At 35.4% G+C, this 16,243-nt stretch overlaps 1 protein-coding gene across 3 annotated transcripts in view; it reads left to right on the top strand.

Annotated features, from left to right (window-relative positions):
- spin (lysolipid transporter protein spinster) overlaps positions 1–16,243 on the top strand; it is a 33,443-nt gene that overhangs the window by 6,465 nt on the left and 10,735 nt on the right. The window lies entirely within an intron of this gene.

The following is a 16,243-nucleotide window of genomic DNA, read 5'->3' as shown; positions in this document are numbered from 1 at the left end:
ACCTTACTTGAATATAAACTAAACAACAATGTTATTGTATTTATGAATGATTTAGCCCTTATTGTGCCCATGCACTTTAAAAGATGCAACGTCACTGTACGTGACAGCGTCCCTTTTGGGGCACTAAGATGGGCGTGCTTATGCTCCACAATAATAGGCTTAGTTAAGAATAGCTATTTTTAGCCCTCACTGCGTAAAAAATAAAGAAAACTATTCGTTTGTGAAACATTGTTACTTACTGTTAATGTATGATAATGTCCGTAGGTCATGCATCGGAATAGTTCAAGATTTTCAATTGCATTCAATGGATTTGTTGCTAATCATTACAATCTATACTATAAATAACAAAGAAGTAACCTTTGTGTGTTTGTTTTGTTTGTATTTACGAGGTAAGCTCTTTTCAGTTGGTACAGTTTTTTTAACATTGTTTCACAAATTGCTACATTGTTCCAGAATTATTTTTTATTCCGAGAGCATCCAAAGCTAGACAAAGACGTGGTTGCGGGGAACTGCTAGTCTTTTTATTTCTAATTGGCTTACCTATTGCAATAATGCACGTGTAATGTATTCAGTGCCCTTATTTTTAGTTGTACAATCCATTATGATTTACTCGTAATGGCGTTACTTATCTCTTTTTAACCGACTTTAAAAAAAAGGAGGAGGTTATCAATTCGGTTGTATTTTTTTTTTAATGTTTGTTACCTCAGAACTCCGTCATTTATGAACCGATTTGGAAATTTTTTTTTGAGTTCGTCTAGAAATGCTTTCAATTAGGTCCCATAAGCAGCAAATTAGGATCTGATGATCGGATCTTAAGGAAATCGAGGGAACTCTTCAAATATTGTAGGGACACCTATGGTAATTTGGATATATTTAGCAGTAACTCGTGCATTTGCTCTTGCAAATCATAATTTGGTGAAGTGGAACTGATGATGAAGACCAGATTTGACCAACGGAACTACTACTATCAATAACAAGTATTTCACGGGTTAAATTTAAATTATCATGATTAATATACTTACCTAGATAAGCGACTAAGAAGAAGCTTTAAGTTAATGATTCTTTCGAACTGATCTGATGCTGAAGCCAGAAGGTAGGCAACGGAACTCTGTTATAAAACAACGTAACTAAGTCGTGATTGGGCTTAATGGAATCGTTGTGAGATGTTCTTTGGCTACGAATCACTAAAAAGTGAGAAATAAAGAAATTTTTTAACAAAAAAGTAAAACCGACTCCAAAAAAATAAAAATAAAAATAACAAAAAATGGAACCGACTACAAAACCCTTGAAAATATTTTTCTAGGTAAGTAGGTACGTACTAGCTCGAAGTCGGTGACTCAGCACGACTCAGCAGGAGGGATTGAAACCCATAGTATGTAGGTGAGGTAGACGACTATTGTGAATTGTCCCACTCCTGCTGGCTCGTGCTGAGTCACCGACTTCGAGCTAGTACGTACCTACTTACCTAGAAAAATATTTTCAAGGGTTTTGTAGTCTGTTCCATTTTTTGTTATTTTTTATTTTTTTGGAGTCGGTTTTACTTTTTTGTTAAAAATTTTTAGGTTCTACAATGGTTTGCACGGGAAAATTATTTTGTTAATTACTTACTTATCTTGATAAAATTATCAACTACTATTTTACGTAATAACGTTTATGGGAATTTTCAGAAACAAAATTGGCTTATTTCTACTCAGAATCACGAGCACTATCGATTTAAGCAATAAAAAAAGTGTCCCATTGTTAATTGTCAGTTTTGTGACGCAGTTACTTAACCATACATGTTGTATGGACCGTCACAAAACTGACTAGTACATTTTGTATGGAAAATTTTATTAAGGATAATTAAGGCAAAAACGGGTAAGTATTTTTTTTTTCTGAAAACCCCCTTATACATGTGTATGATACTATGCGCAAAAGCTATTCTATAGTGTATGTATAAATTAATAATATAATTATTATAGCGCAGCCCAGGTAATAGTGCGTCAATTTATCGGCGTCACACGATCTCGTATCCGTACACGTACATGAGACTTGTAACAATTAAAAATTCTTTTCATACAATGTAAAACAGTATAACATGTCAAGTTTTGTTGTTGGATACTATTATCCAATATATGTATATAATTATTATTAGATAATTATCGGATGATCATAATTATATTTACGTAGTACTTTGTGTTAAAGATAAAAGTAAAACACAGCTGTGTTTTTTTTTTCATATGAGTCTATGTAATGACTTATGATATTGAATCGCTTACAATTGCTGTTTTACTTCAACTAAAATAAACATAGCGACTCTAGAAACCAAATTATGGAGACTGTTGTAATATGGCCATAGTTACAAAACTTACAAACGTGTATAGATCGGGTGTAATAAAAAGGGCTCCGATTGTCCCCGTTTTGTTCAGTAAATTATCGAGGGACCCGGGTGTATCATTTAATGAATAAAATATGTGAAAGCTTATGTTAGCTTTGCCGCGCCCGGTGAGGGGTTAAAAATGCGGTAGAGCTTTAGGGTGTCAGTTATGAACGAGCTTTTTATCGTCGGATACAGGGTTACCTTGTTTACTATCCCGTTATTTTTTTAACGTCTCGTTTGTTTTAACAACTTATAATTAATTTAAATATCAACGAAACTGAGTAATAAAGTTAATATGCCAAGTAAGTGTATCAAAGTATGTAGGTACAGAAGTACAGATTATGTAAGATCAGAGCGTCTGTTTATGTTCCCTTTTATAATCGATTAAAATATTAATCTATCAGATTAATAATTAGCTTCGTCGTGCATTAATATTCATTCCCTCGCACGGTTTTGATCCTCTTAATGTGCACGAAAGGCTTTATTATTAATCGGGCAGGCGCGCTCGCGCATGCATCATGTGGCCAGGGATCAAATAGGATCAGAGATAAATTTATGGGCTTACACATGGGAACGAGCGAAGGTCCCCAGTACAAAGCAAAACGTAGCATAAAGCCCAGGTAATAATGTATATTACAGAGTTCAGCCCGTTCCCCATAGGAACGCTGTGCTCATTCCCCGCGAAAGGATTTATTTTATGTGTTCCTCAGTAGGTACCCTGGCATGTTATATCCTCTCATATCAGGTGTCCCCATACTGGAGTGATTTCCCGCGCCTCTTCAATTAATGTTATCTCCGAAATAAAATAAACAACTATTGACTGCCTCTTGAGCTCGAATGTTTGTGTGTTGGTGGTCTGTGGCTGTGCTTTTAAAAATATTCGGCCATTTTACGGTCGATAGTTCCTTACGAACGAGTATGTCCAGTGATATCGTTCGTTGTACTGATGTAACTGATAATTGTTCAATATTAACTGTTATATAAGACAATAACATAGCTATTATTACCGTTACTATAATGAGTAAGAAATGTAGGTGTTTATCATTTAATAAGAATTTGCACCATCGCGCGAAAACGTTACGTGGAGTCCGTGAAACACGTAAATGCGTGTGAAATGTCAGTTATGTTACGAGTAGATCGGACTGATATAATATAATTACAGTTCGTTTGTAGTGGCACTGGGCATTGTTCGAAGTAAAACTTTCTTGGTAAATGAAAGGGACTTTTACTTGGATAGCTGTACAGCTGGGAACAGTGCCGTCTTTGATCTGATCCATTGCAGCTGCAGTATGGTATCGGAGCACCGACCTGAGTGCCCATCGAGGCTGCACTTGAGGCCAATTAGTTCCGCAGCGGCGATCTTATCGCCGAGTACCTGATTCCGAATAAATTAATGATGACTGAAATAGTTTCTCTTCGTGTTACACAGTATGCAACTTTTGCGCTTGCCAAGATTTTATAAATTTGTAAACCGTGGGTGTTGTTCGTATCGTAAATGAAACAATTTCATTGTCAACATTCGGGACTGTACTGATTTAAAACATGACTTGACTTGAAACATTATACGTATATATTTGTATGATTTAAACTTTGGATATACATTAAGATCGTTAGAATGAATTGTCGGCGCACGTTGTCAAGTTTTAAATCGTATTGTTTAGTCTCTGTCTGTGTCTGTCTCTCTCAGATCACATCAAGTTTAATGTCGACAAGTGTTTGTGCGTTAATCGGGGAAGTTTATGAACTGCTAAACCCGTAATACACTTACATATCGGTGTTACCGTTACGATTACTTCATCCACTTCCAAACAGGCTGCCAAAATGTCGTTTTATTGAGTTCTTTTTCGGATATCTACTAAAAAGTTTTAGGAAGGACGTTGTATTTAGTTGATCATATATCTATTGGTGACGGGCCATTTCGACACGTGACGCTTGCATTGACCTTTAAATATCACGTTTTATCTATCGTGCTATGCACTATGCACTTCATATCTCAAGGGGTATCGTACGACGGTTAATTATGATTGAGTTACTATTTTGTCCAAGCTGCAGCTGCAGTCTCGGTGAATGACCATGCATTTATTAATCATGTACTTCTATGACAATTAACCTATTGTTTATTCAGTGGATAACGTCCCAAATGAAAACTGTCGGAGCAGTGAATGTTAATCGAATTAGTAAGATGACTCGGGCGTCTACCGTCGACCACATGCCTTCTGCGTTTTCTATTGGTTTTATGTTATTCGAGACGACTTCGACTTCACTACCGCTGTACCGCTGGGTTTACACTTGTTGGGTTTACGTTGTCCAATATGTAGGTAGGTTTTACTTAATTCAGTATACTGAAAGGAATAAAAATAGTACGACACATGAATTTTGGAATAAAAAGTGCTGAGTGGAATTTTTTTGACTGTAATAGACGCATTTACACTTAATAAATTTTCGCTTAAACCTTTTTCGAGCTGTACCTATATACTTAGATCTATTTTATCAAGTAACATAACAAGGTACTCATTTTACACCTTTTTACTGTCAGTCATTCTTTCTTTTCAATAGAATTCAGAAGTCACGTACGCCTTGTTTTGCCTTATTAACACAACAACGTTGACATAGTATGGTAACACAACTTGCGTTTGATATTGACGAACTATCGAGTGTTATTGGAAAGTCATCGTAATTATCAATTGAAAGATAAGAAGTACCTATCCCGACTGCCGATGCCGTTGCTACATGTTTATGTATAACTGTGTCGAATTATCAAGTCGGTATGTTATGTTGACTCGATAAAAGAAGAGCCTATAATAAACATTTACCAATTTGAGTGATAATAAAATGCCGTAACAGCGCGGCCACTGGTTTTTCGTAGTACCTACCTACTGGTTGTTTCATACTTCAAAGGGGCTTCAAAGAGGTTGATGAACGTTCTCCTTTTGACCAAATATATTTGATGTGACCGAGATTTTTTATGAACCTGTTTCTTTAAACTCATATACGCACACTTCGTCGAAATTGTATCATTTTATTAAATTACATCCTAGGTAAGTATACATGCACGAGTCTTGGATGTAAAATATTCTACTAAGTAGTCGAAGGAACTAAATCACGTAGGTACATAACAGGATGCACCTTTACGCTGTAGGTAAATAAAATTTTGATATTCTATACGTCTGTCAGAAATCATCGTGAAATTAATTGTAACAGGTTCCACCATAGTACGCGATTCCGATGTACGTAATATTTGAGTATTGTATTTTTGTTTTAATTAGAACTTGTGATAGGTCTAATTATAATACTGTATTATATTGAAGTACTTATTACATTTTTGTTTCAATTAGAACTTATGATAGGTCTAATTATAATACTGTATTATATTGAAGTATTACATTTTTGTTTCAATTAGAACTTATGATAGGTCTCATTATAATACTGTACCTATCATAAGTTCTAATTAAAACAAAAATGCAATACTTAAATATTACGTACATCGGAATCGCGTACTATGGTGGAACCTGTTACAATTAATTTCACGATGATTTCTGACAGACGTATAGAATGTAAAATTTTTATCAGTAGGGTATAAGATAAGAAAAGATAAGTTAAGATGATTTATTTGTAAAATGTATTATAATTATAGTACAGTATTATTATTAGACCTATCATAAATGTTCAAGAAATAAACATAAATTTACATTATACAAAGATATAAATGCGGTTGAATACACTGTTGTGAATAAATTCATGTCTATGAACCGATAAACCCTACCACTGCTTCACTGCTCAATGCTCTAGCGTAGCACTACATTAAAGAAAATCTTGTAAGTTTTTTACTTTGCGTATTCTTTACCTTGATTTTGCGTCAGCATAATTTAATATCGTAAAATAAATACTAGTTTCTTATTATTTAGATTGTTAACATTTGCAACGAGCAAAATAAACTTTATGCTTTACATCAAACATTGCGTTATGTTACTTTAGTTGAGATTGTTTCATGTTTGTTTTGCTTAGAGATACAATCTAGATCCGCATCTATGTAGGATCATAAGGCACAGCGCGGTTATCTTAGCACGAGCAGTTTACTGTTGCGGATAAGAAGGGTAGGTTTCATAAGACTCCGATTGAGTAAAGATAGGTACTAAAAGTGAGTTGTTTTAATCTTATTAAAACTTAAAAAAAAACACTATTCTGGACTTTAATATGTATTTACAATTTCGGTATTAGTTACAATAAATTAATTTAATTTAAATCTGAAATGGTTCGACACCAGTACAAAGGTACAGATTTTTTATGTTATACTAACCTGAAGCTAAAGTCAGCCTTGAAATAATACGAAACGGTACTTAATGTTTTATTAAATTTCTTAACTTGTTTGTAACAGATGTTTAGCCGCAAATTAATGCTCTTAAGTCACTTTGAAATTTTATTATTGAAATATAGTATGTAGAACGGTTAAGATCGAAGAATATGGTTGAGTTAACCTTGTATCGTGCATACAGTTATTGCACAAACACCTACACCTCATCATGACATGCGGTGAAAGTTTGCAAGTAGCCTATTAAAATATAATTACTTATACATATGGTAGCTCTACATACATGGCTTAAAAAATGACTATCTATTATTTGTTTGGTAAATAATATACGGTTTCAATCGTTGACGTCATTCGTGTAGTACACTTGAATAAATTAAGAATGCCAACGCTAAGCTGCTATATACGTCAGTTTACTAGGCTAAGTTATCAGGTGTCTTCTTGCTAGGTACCAAGTCATTGAAATAAGATATGACAAATGAACACAATGCGATTGCTTTTGAATGAATGCTTGACAATGTTCATGCGAATGCAAGTCATCAATACGTTTTCGAAGAAGCAAAACAAAACTTACACAGCACCTGCAAAAATGTATTATACGACAGTTTTCGTGTACTACTCGTATGTAGACTTCACATCAATCAATATAAGGTATGGTTACGTAAACGTGTGTAATAATTAAGGGGTGCATTCGTTGCACCCTCCATAATGAGTGCGTTTTTGCAGGGCCAGACGGCGCCTTCCGTTGATAACACAATCGTCTAGACGACGCCGAACAACTTTCGTTTAGACGAAGTAATTTTTTTAAAACTGATTATAACCGACAGCTAATCATGGTTCACTTAAATCACTAGAAAACAAATATCGCAGTATATGGACTAAAAAGGAAAGTTATAAAAACACTAGCGTAGTTTTTATAACCTTTTAAGAGCCGAACTCCGGAAGCAGTTTGTTGAGAGGGCTATAATAATAAAACTTTTAATAAAAGTTGGTGTTGTCAGCGGCTGCTATACTTAGCCTTTTACTAGATTGCCGCCAGAAAGGAGGGTTAAATGTGTTTCGAGTGTTTGTCTGTATATATATGTACATTTTTTTTGGCACGATCACACAGTTACAGGTTGACGATTTGGTCGATTCTAATCTAACATACTAGATTTAGCTTAATTACGGGATTGATATAGGGTATGGTAAAATAGTTTTTATATTCTCGTACCTAAAGGATCGTTTCGGAAATACGGTACCTAATGTGCTCGTGTTTTTCTGTAGGTATGTTATTCGTCTTTTTTCCTTCCGGAAATATGTTTATTTTTTTGTAACTTTCCCCCCACTGCTATAACAAGGGAATCACGCCACACAGGAAAACACCACATTGTAGGTAAAGTTATATCATAGTTACTAATGTTGATAGAATAAAATGCAGAGCCTACATTGTATTCTGTCCAATCGTAATCTACGCTCTCTTTCTTAATATATCTTTAGATAATATTAAACACATTAGGTACAGTCGCCATCAGATATTTCGGATCGGCCGAGGTGGTTTAAAATATCGATACATGAATCGGCAATTTTCTTCGATGGCTATTCCAGTGTATAATTTGCAACTTACGTTTAAGCTTTTGTAAATATGTATTGTGTTCACCAATTATTCGATAAATTAATGGTGTTTTAGCTCTAAAAAGTGAGTAGCTATTTTATCGTCAAATGTTTTCTCTATGCTGATGACCAAGTATTACTTGCGTCTTCGGGCGAGGAGTTGCAGGAGATGGTAACTGCTATGAGTGGAGCTTTTATTAGAAAGGGAATGAAGATGAATGTAAAGAAGACGAAAGTGATGGTGTTTGAAAGAGATGAGACAGTGACAGACTGCAATATCGTAATTGGAGATGAACAAATTGAACAGGTGAATGAGTTTGTGTATCTGGGTTCAAAGTTTACAAGAGATGGAAAGTGTGAGAGTGATATTAAAAGAAGAGTAAATGGAGCTTTGCACTCCTTTATGAACAGTCGGAAGGTGTCTAACAAGGCTCGTTTGGCTGTGCATGGGGGGGTGTTGGTTCCGACACTCATGTACGGAAGTGAAAGTTGGGTGTGGCAGAAGAAACATGAAAGCAGAATAAATGCAGTTGAGATGAGAGCGTTAAGAAGTATGATAGGAGTTAAACTGAGTGACAGGATAAGAAATAGTAAGATAAGGAAACGTTGTGGTCTGAAAGAAGATGTAGTGACAAAAAATGAGAAAGGTATGCTGAGATGGTTTGGCCATGTCGAGAGAATGAATGAAGAACGATTGACGAAAAAAGTGTATGAGGCGAGTGTGAATGAGTGTTGGAAGGGGTAGACCTAGGCGGACGTTTCGAGACCAAATCAGGGACGTCTTGAAAAAAGGCCAGGTCAAGAGTACCCTAAACCGAAGAGCATTTATGAAGGGAACAATGAAAGTGGACGAAGCGAAACAAGTATGTAAGGATCGTAGCAAGTGGAAAGAAGTGGTCTCTGCCTACCCCTACGGGAAAGAGGCGTGATTATATGTATGTATGTATGTATCTATTTATTTTATATGATGTAGAATAACAACATACACTGCACTGTGGCGGGGCCACTCCACGACGCCAATTGCGACCGCACGTTCGCTCGAAAGCCGACGAATCTAGTTTCGGTTTTACTTTCGGCTGAGATTTTTGATTTGTTCAATTTAAAGCCTTCGTTCGGTATTCGTTCGGACACTAATAAGATATAAAATAAAATACATAACCCAAATCAGGAATATTGACACAGTATCAATGTTAACCCAAATAACGTCTTGCTGATACGTCTTGTCAGCGAAGGAAATGAAGAAATCATTTTCCAAAGAAAAATGTGCGCATCGATTCGTGAAAGTGGATCCGCTTGCAAAGCTAAAGTAACTGCGTTCCCGGTATTGGTAGTTAGCGTCGCATTACACAATAGCTACATAATATTGCCGTAGCGGAAATATTCAAACTCCCAACAACACAGTTGCATTACCCGGTAGTCATCTCATCAAACATTAATGTTTCACAAAATCGATACGACCCAAATGCAGTCTTCTGAATTCTAAGTAAAACAGTATATGTACCATACATACAATTATCTCTGGATAAAATTCCAAGAGTAAAAATATAAAATACATATTTTTTATTACTTTTCATATTAATATGGCATGAAATGACGCAATGATCTTTAATTGATGTACTCATATATTTAAGGAACACTTGAGGTGTTGATACTGCTTGTCAAATAAGGTGAACCAGTATCTAAGTAAGTCAACCATCGGTATTGCTATCAATTATTTCTTTTTTGACTAAATAAGAGATGAAATCTCTCGGTAATAAGTAATAAGGTTAAATGAGGTAACTTCAGCCATTTGTCACTTAATAACTCTAAAACGTACCATTCGTTCTTTATCAGATTATCACGCATTGATTAACCAAATAGTTTATCATGATTCATGATTAAACACATTTATATCTACGTGGTTTTATTTAAAAAAAAAAAACAACATTTACACTCAAAAACCGATATTTTTTTTCATTTTTAAGTTAGATCATCAAACATCTTAACTAGTGCTATAATATAGCGCTTGTAATTTATTGCTTCATATTATGCAGATATTTGAATAATTTGCGGCTACGTGTATATTGACATGCCTTGAATCCACTTAAAAAAAAACATTGATTTTGAATTGGCTTCAAATGTAGCAATTCCTGCATTTAATTATACAGCGGTTCCAGTCTTCTGCAGCTTTCTTAAACTACGATTTAAGTAAGTGTTATTGTAAAAATACGATATTAAGGGGCTGTTTCACCATCTATTGATTAGTGTTAACTGACGGTTAAATGTGATGCCGTCTCCGTCTATTCGAACAAAACAAACCAAATCCTACTCTAAATCCTTCTCCGTGCACGCTGTGAGTGTGGAATCGGTTGCCAGGTGATGTCAGGCGGGTACAGTCGGTTGCCACCCTGCGGAATCGCTTAAGGGCGTACTGGCTTGACAGTTCATCGTAAATACTTAAAGGAGGCAGTGTTGTATGTTCTGTTTTGTGTATATGCGGTGTATACGTATATATGTATTTTGCATGTAGTTTATTTGTCTTGATATATGTATTAGTTTATTGACTTCATTATTATGTATTAGTTTGTGTACCTTTTTATGTATGTGTATTTAAAATGACCTTTTCATTATACTTGTAGTGTCTACTCTTGTATCTGATATCCTGTCAATCGTTCAAAGGTTAACTGGAAGAGATCCCTTTAAGGGATAAGTTCGCCTTTGTACATCTTATTATCCTGCGTTATGTTATTTTCATGTGTTTTTATGTACAATAAAGAAAGAGTTTTACAATACAATACAATACAACAAATAGAGACGGCATCACATTTAACCGTCAGTTAACACTAATCAATGGATGGTGAAACATCCCCTAACTATCCGAATTAATAGGTTGGAGCCAAGCGACCTATTTGCAATACTAATCTGTGCCTTGTATTTTCTTCCGTGCTCAAATCTAACAATACTGTCGTGTGTTGTATGTAGTGTAATGAAAATAGTATGATGGGTCGGATTTTGGTGTTTTTTATTAAGTAATGTAATATTGATTTGGTTTTGCATAAGTATTAATTTTTAATCTTTGGAGTTCGGTTTATTCTTTATTGTATCGATTGTGAATCGGCAAATAAGCAATAGGTATTTTGTTGCTGTCGTTTAATCGCTCGCTAGCAAGCCCCCGGGGCGACCTGCCATCTGCAGCGTTGCAAACACGGCCCGTTTGTCGGAAATGAAATGCGGCTCTTTCATCCCATTTTCCAACGATGCTTTCATTGCCCCTGTGGAAATCCCATTACATGTCTGTGATTGACACTTTATTAATGTCCCATCGTCCCTCATATTTAGGGCTATTTACATCACCCCTCATCCGGATATTTGCCAATTCCGTTGACATTGAATATTGAATAACACTAGATTTCATTAGTCACCAGACTCATCAGCACTTGTTTTGAGAATGTATTTTATTTATTCTACTGCATGTGCATATTGATGAAGGTCAGCAGCGGTTTAAAATGTAGTACATTTAATGTAAACGTATATTTCGTCATTGTATGATCATAGTCACATGTTGCCGTGCCAACCGTTACGAAGTCGCTGGGCTGTGAAACGTTTCGACGTTCGACTGGGCTGCGAAGACTCGTGCGGCAAATCACCTCGCCGCTGATTGGGCAGCGGTGATGGCGTGATCACGTTTACTTGCGTCTGCGCGTGCCTGCCGGGTGCCGGCGTGGCGGCGCGACGGTGCTGCCGCCACGAGTGTTTCGTACCGTGATGCTAATCTGGCAGTGACGTAGTCACAACACGCCACCGAACGCCCGTCACTGAATGAAGGTCGCCGCACTAAAACTTAATTATTTTATCATGACGACTAAACAAAACGATGAGTAATGCTCTAGAGTAGAGTAGGCTTGAATGAGGAATCTCTACGATTAACCAAACAAACCTTGATATGTCATCATAATAACGCGAATAAATCAGCTGACGGCTATTTTTCCATTACAAACATTTTTATCTACTATCAAATGTCAATAGACTAAGTATATAAATTATGATAAGTAAACCATCGGAAACTTTAAACAACTTAATTACTTTTTTAAATTACCACGTACTGTCTGTCTGAACCATAAATAAAACATTTTCAACTGCATTTTAACGCTCGTATATCAGGGGCAGTTAAAATTAGAGCATCTTAAATTTCACAGGCGTCGCGAAGATTATAGCTATAAGTATTAATTATTCACTTGACCTGACGCTAAGGAATTCTGACACGGGTATTTTCGAAGAGGTATTATAATTAAGCAATATACATGTTACCGGTACTTTCTCATCAGTAAACCAATCAGTCGTTTGCCATAGAACTGACTTTCTATTGAACAAGTGCAAAATCAATTTTGCATAATATTGTACTTTCACCATCATTCATTCCCTTACACATTAAGCTTTTCGTTTACTCAGCGTCTTTTACTTAAGTATTATATTGTTAGCCTGTACTGTACAGTAATAAATCCAAGAGTAACATTTGCTTTCAGTGACCGTCAGACTCTAAGAATACAACCAGTCTCCGGTGTTTGCTGACGTGTTGTTGGTTTGTTGGGTTAGGACATTCCATGCATTGAAGGAAAGCCATGAGGATCACGTAGGATGTATGCCGGTTTTAAAGGATCGTTTGCCCGACCGTGATCTGACCGTGAAAATAGCCATACGTCATCGCATCGCGCCACCACTTCGACGCAATCGCTTGATTACACCACACCATCACGCCCCTTTCTCTTATTCGATTTATATTTTTTGCAGTATTTATTCGAATAAAGGTAGAAGTAATTTTCTTCAATTAGCATTACACTTAAAGCCTCGTCGCTTAAGAAAAAGTCGCATCTTTATCTAGGCGTAATTATTATGTAATGTTAGAGTCTATAATTAGACTACTTGTTTATTATATGAGTAGTAAATCATAATCAGGCGATGGAAAATTGCTTTGAAGAAAACATATTGCCTCTATTGTTGATACCAATGTACTTATACAATATTTTATATACAAAAGTTGCAGTACCTTACGTACAATCTTTTGTCATTCAGCAGAAGTGGTTTGCTTTCATGAGATCGTTTCCATTAATAAAGAGGCTATCTGTGAGAACAAACTAATAAAAGCTATCGTCAACTGGATACAAGCTGGGGCTTTAACAAATAAAGGTGGAGCAAACAATAGGGATGCAATAAAAGAAATGATTTATTGAAGTATCTGCATCGTACCCACATCACAAGCACTGTAGATCGAGGTCGGGAGTTTGGATTCACAGTCATTGTTGTAAAAATAATGATGAATATAAATTTAAGTTTTTAATGCCAGTTACTAGCTAAATATTCATCATAATATCTTAATTTATGGTGTTTAAAAATATCGTATTGTTAGTTTAATTACTGGGTTCAAAACTTTCTAAGCACCGTGGCAATGATTAGTAACTACCTATTGATGGCTCATTACGTACATTAATTAGAAAGTACAAATTTAAAATTTAGTAAATACCTGGTATGGTATTAGTATTTTTTATATTAAGTTAGTCGTCCTTATGTCCGACCGAATGTTTTTGTCGAGTCTTGGATGTTTAAATGGTAGATTGATAACCAAGGGTGGAAAGTGACCCATTTCACCTGAGATATTTCTGGCGAACGAAGTGAGAGCGCCAATAGTTCGAGGGGAAATGGGTAATTTCACCCGAGTTAGACACTCTACTTTTCATTTCGACTGTGAGGAAAGTAAAATAGTACAAAAAGAATGACAATAATAATAAATTGAATTTCAGTATTCAGTAAATTGAATTTACTTATATCCAACCTCCAGCGGTACCTTTTCGACCTGGCCACTTGCCACGGCCGACTATATAAAAAAAATCGAGTTGGTCACAACCTAGGAGCTTATATACCTACAAAACTGGAGGTTGAACGCCGAACGAAGAAGTTTGACCTTTATTACTTATTTATATATTCCATCTCTTTCTTTCACATTTCACGAATGACTTCCATCTCTCTCCTAACCTAACTAAAGAAAGAGATTGAATATGTTCGTAATGTAATAAAGATCAAATTTCTTGTTTCAAACGGATGTTTGGCGTTTAACCTCCAGTGTTGTAGGTAGGTATATAAGCTCCTTGGTTACGACGTGCATCTAGATGGCCATGGCGAAACGTGAAAAAAAAGTGTCATTGACGTAACTCAAAATTATCTTCGTCTCCGTGGCTAATCGAAAAATTAAAAAAAAAAAATACCACCCTAGAGATGAAAACGCAATTTTCCACCCGGCTATCTACCCATGAAAATTAAACTTTCCGAACAGGAGAGATGAAAAATGTATTTAAGTACAGTCACCAGCACCAATATCTGACACAACAAGCGTGCATAAATATCTGATACGACTCTATTTATAGGGCCGGAAGGACGTGTCAGATATTTTTGCACGCTCCGCTGTGGCAGATATTAATGCTGGTGACTGTACCTATGTTTAACCGTTGCCTAGTACTCATAAAACAAACTCTGCTTACTTTGGGACTACATCAATTAATGTGAATTGTCCCGTGGTATTTTATTTTTATAATATACACTGACGAGCAAAAATAAATACTCAATACTCAATATTTTATTGCTTTTCCAAAATGTATAATAAAGGGTGTGTAATAAAGGGTCGATTACGAAAATCGCAATAGGTCCTAAACCGTTGAAGATATTTTCTTGATTTAAAAGTACATTGCAGCTAATTTAACTACGCCTAAGTTAACTTAACACAAAGAATAAAACTCTTTACTAAACTCATTCTCACTCACACTCACTTATTACTCAGTCGAAGAAGCTATCACAGCGGGTTTTGTAGTTATCGTCACTTTTGTAACCGATCCTTTATTTTTTCTCGTCAGTGTACTTAGCGGCACGAAATTTGGCCCACTTTACATACAAATTTTAATTACATATGACTGCATACATTTCAGGGCCAGATTTTCTGCCGTTCAGTATAGTTAGTTTTAGTTTATTCCAATTGTGAACAAAGTCTTCATATTAACTAGAACTCGCCTTAATAATTACCCTTTTTAAGGCTGTTTTGTAGGTAATAAATAAAACCAGTTTTTGGGCTTGCTTTTATATTTATGTTATTAATTTCACGTGTTGTTATGCTTCTTAGTAGGAACATTTGTCAGGTCACTTGAGTTTATCAGTCATACCATATCCATGTGTGTTTTGCAAACCACACCCTTTCGTTGATGTTTACGTAAAGATTATCGACACCTTTTTTTTTCTCAAAATCAAACGGTGAACATGTAATTTTTCTGAGGAGCATCGAGAGTTCCGGTTATTTTAATTCTAATTCGTACCATTGGCCACGCATCCGGCCAGTCAACTCTACAAGGTCGAAATTTGCTCATGGTTATTTTTTGAGTGGCTTGGCTTGGCGCTTGTAAGCGTGATTTTTCTTGTTTTAAGTAAAAATATCCTGGAAAGTTCGTTTAATTTGTGTTGCAGTACCTACTTATTAAAACTATCAATCGTACATAGAACACAAAAATAATACAAAAAGAAAACGACAAAACAAAAGAGTACAAAGGCGAACTTATCCCTAAAAGGGATCTTTTCAAGCTAACCTAAACAGGAAAGGAAAACTTAAAGATAGGCGATCAGTAATTTATGTACAGTGAGAAGAAAGGAATAGGTATATAACATATACATAAAAACACTTAACAAACAACAATTAGTAGTAGTATATATATATACACTACTACTACTACTGTACTGTCTTGACAGACAGACGGACAATGTACGGACAGTGTACATATGTATTATACACATACATATGTACACATATACATAAATAATATACTTAGGTACTTACACGATACAATTATGAATAAAAAATACACATAAATAAAAATAATACGATTACCTACTACATTTACTTCGAAACTCGATACTCTAGAATAATTTGTTTATGAGTAAACAATTATTGAATTAGTTAACAAATAGGGGCAACT

Source organism: Choristoneura fumiferana, chromosome 17 (genome assembly GCF_025370935.1).
Source record: "Choristoneura fumiferana chromosome 17, NRCan_CFum_1, whole genome shotgun sequence".
Lineage (NCBI taxonomy): Eukaryota > Metazoa > Arthropoda > Insecta > Lepidoptera > Tortricidae > Choristoneura > Choristoneura fumiferana.
The sequence above is the reverse complement of the archived record's forward strand: the minus strand, read 5'-3'. Positions and strand labels throughout refer to the sequence as shown.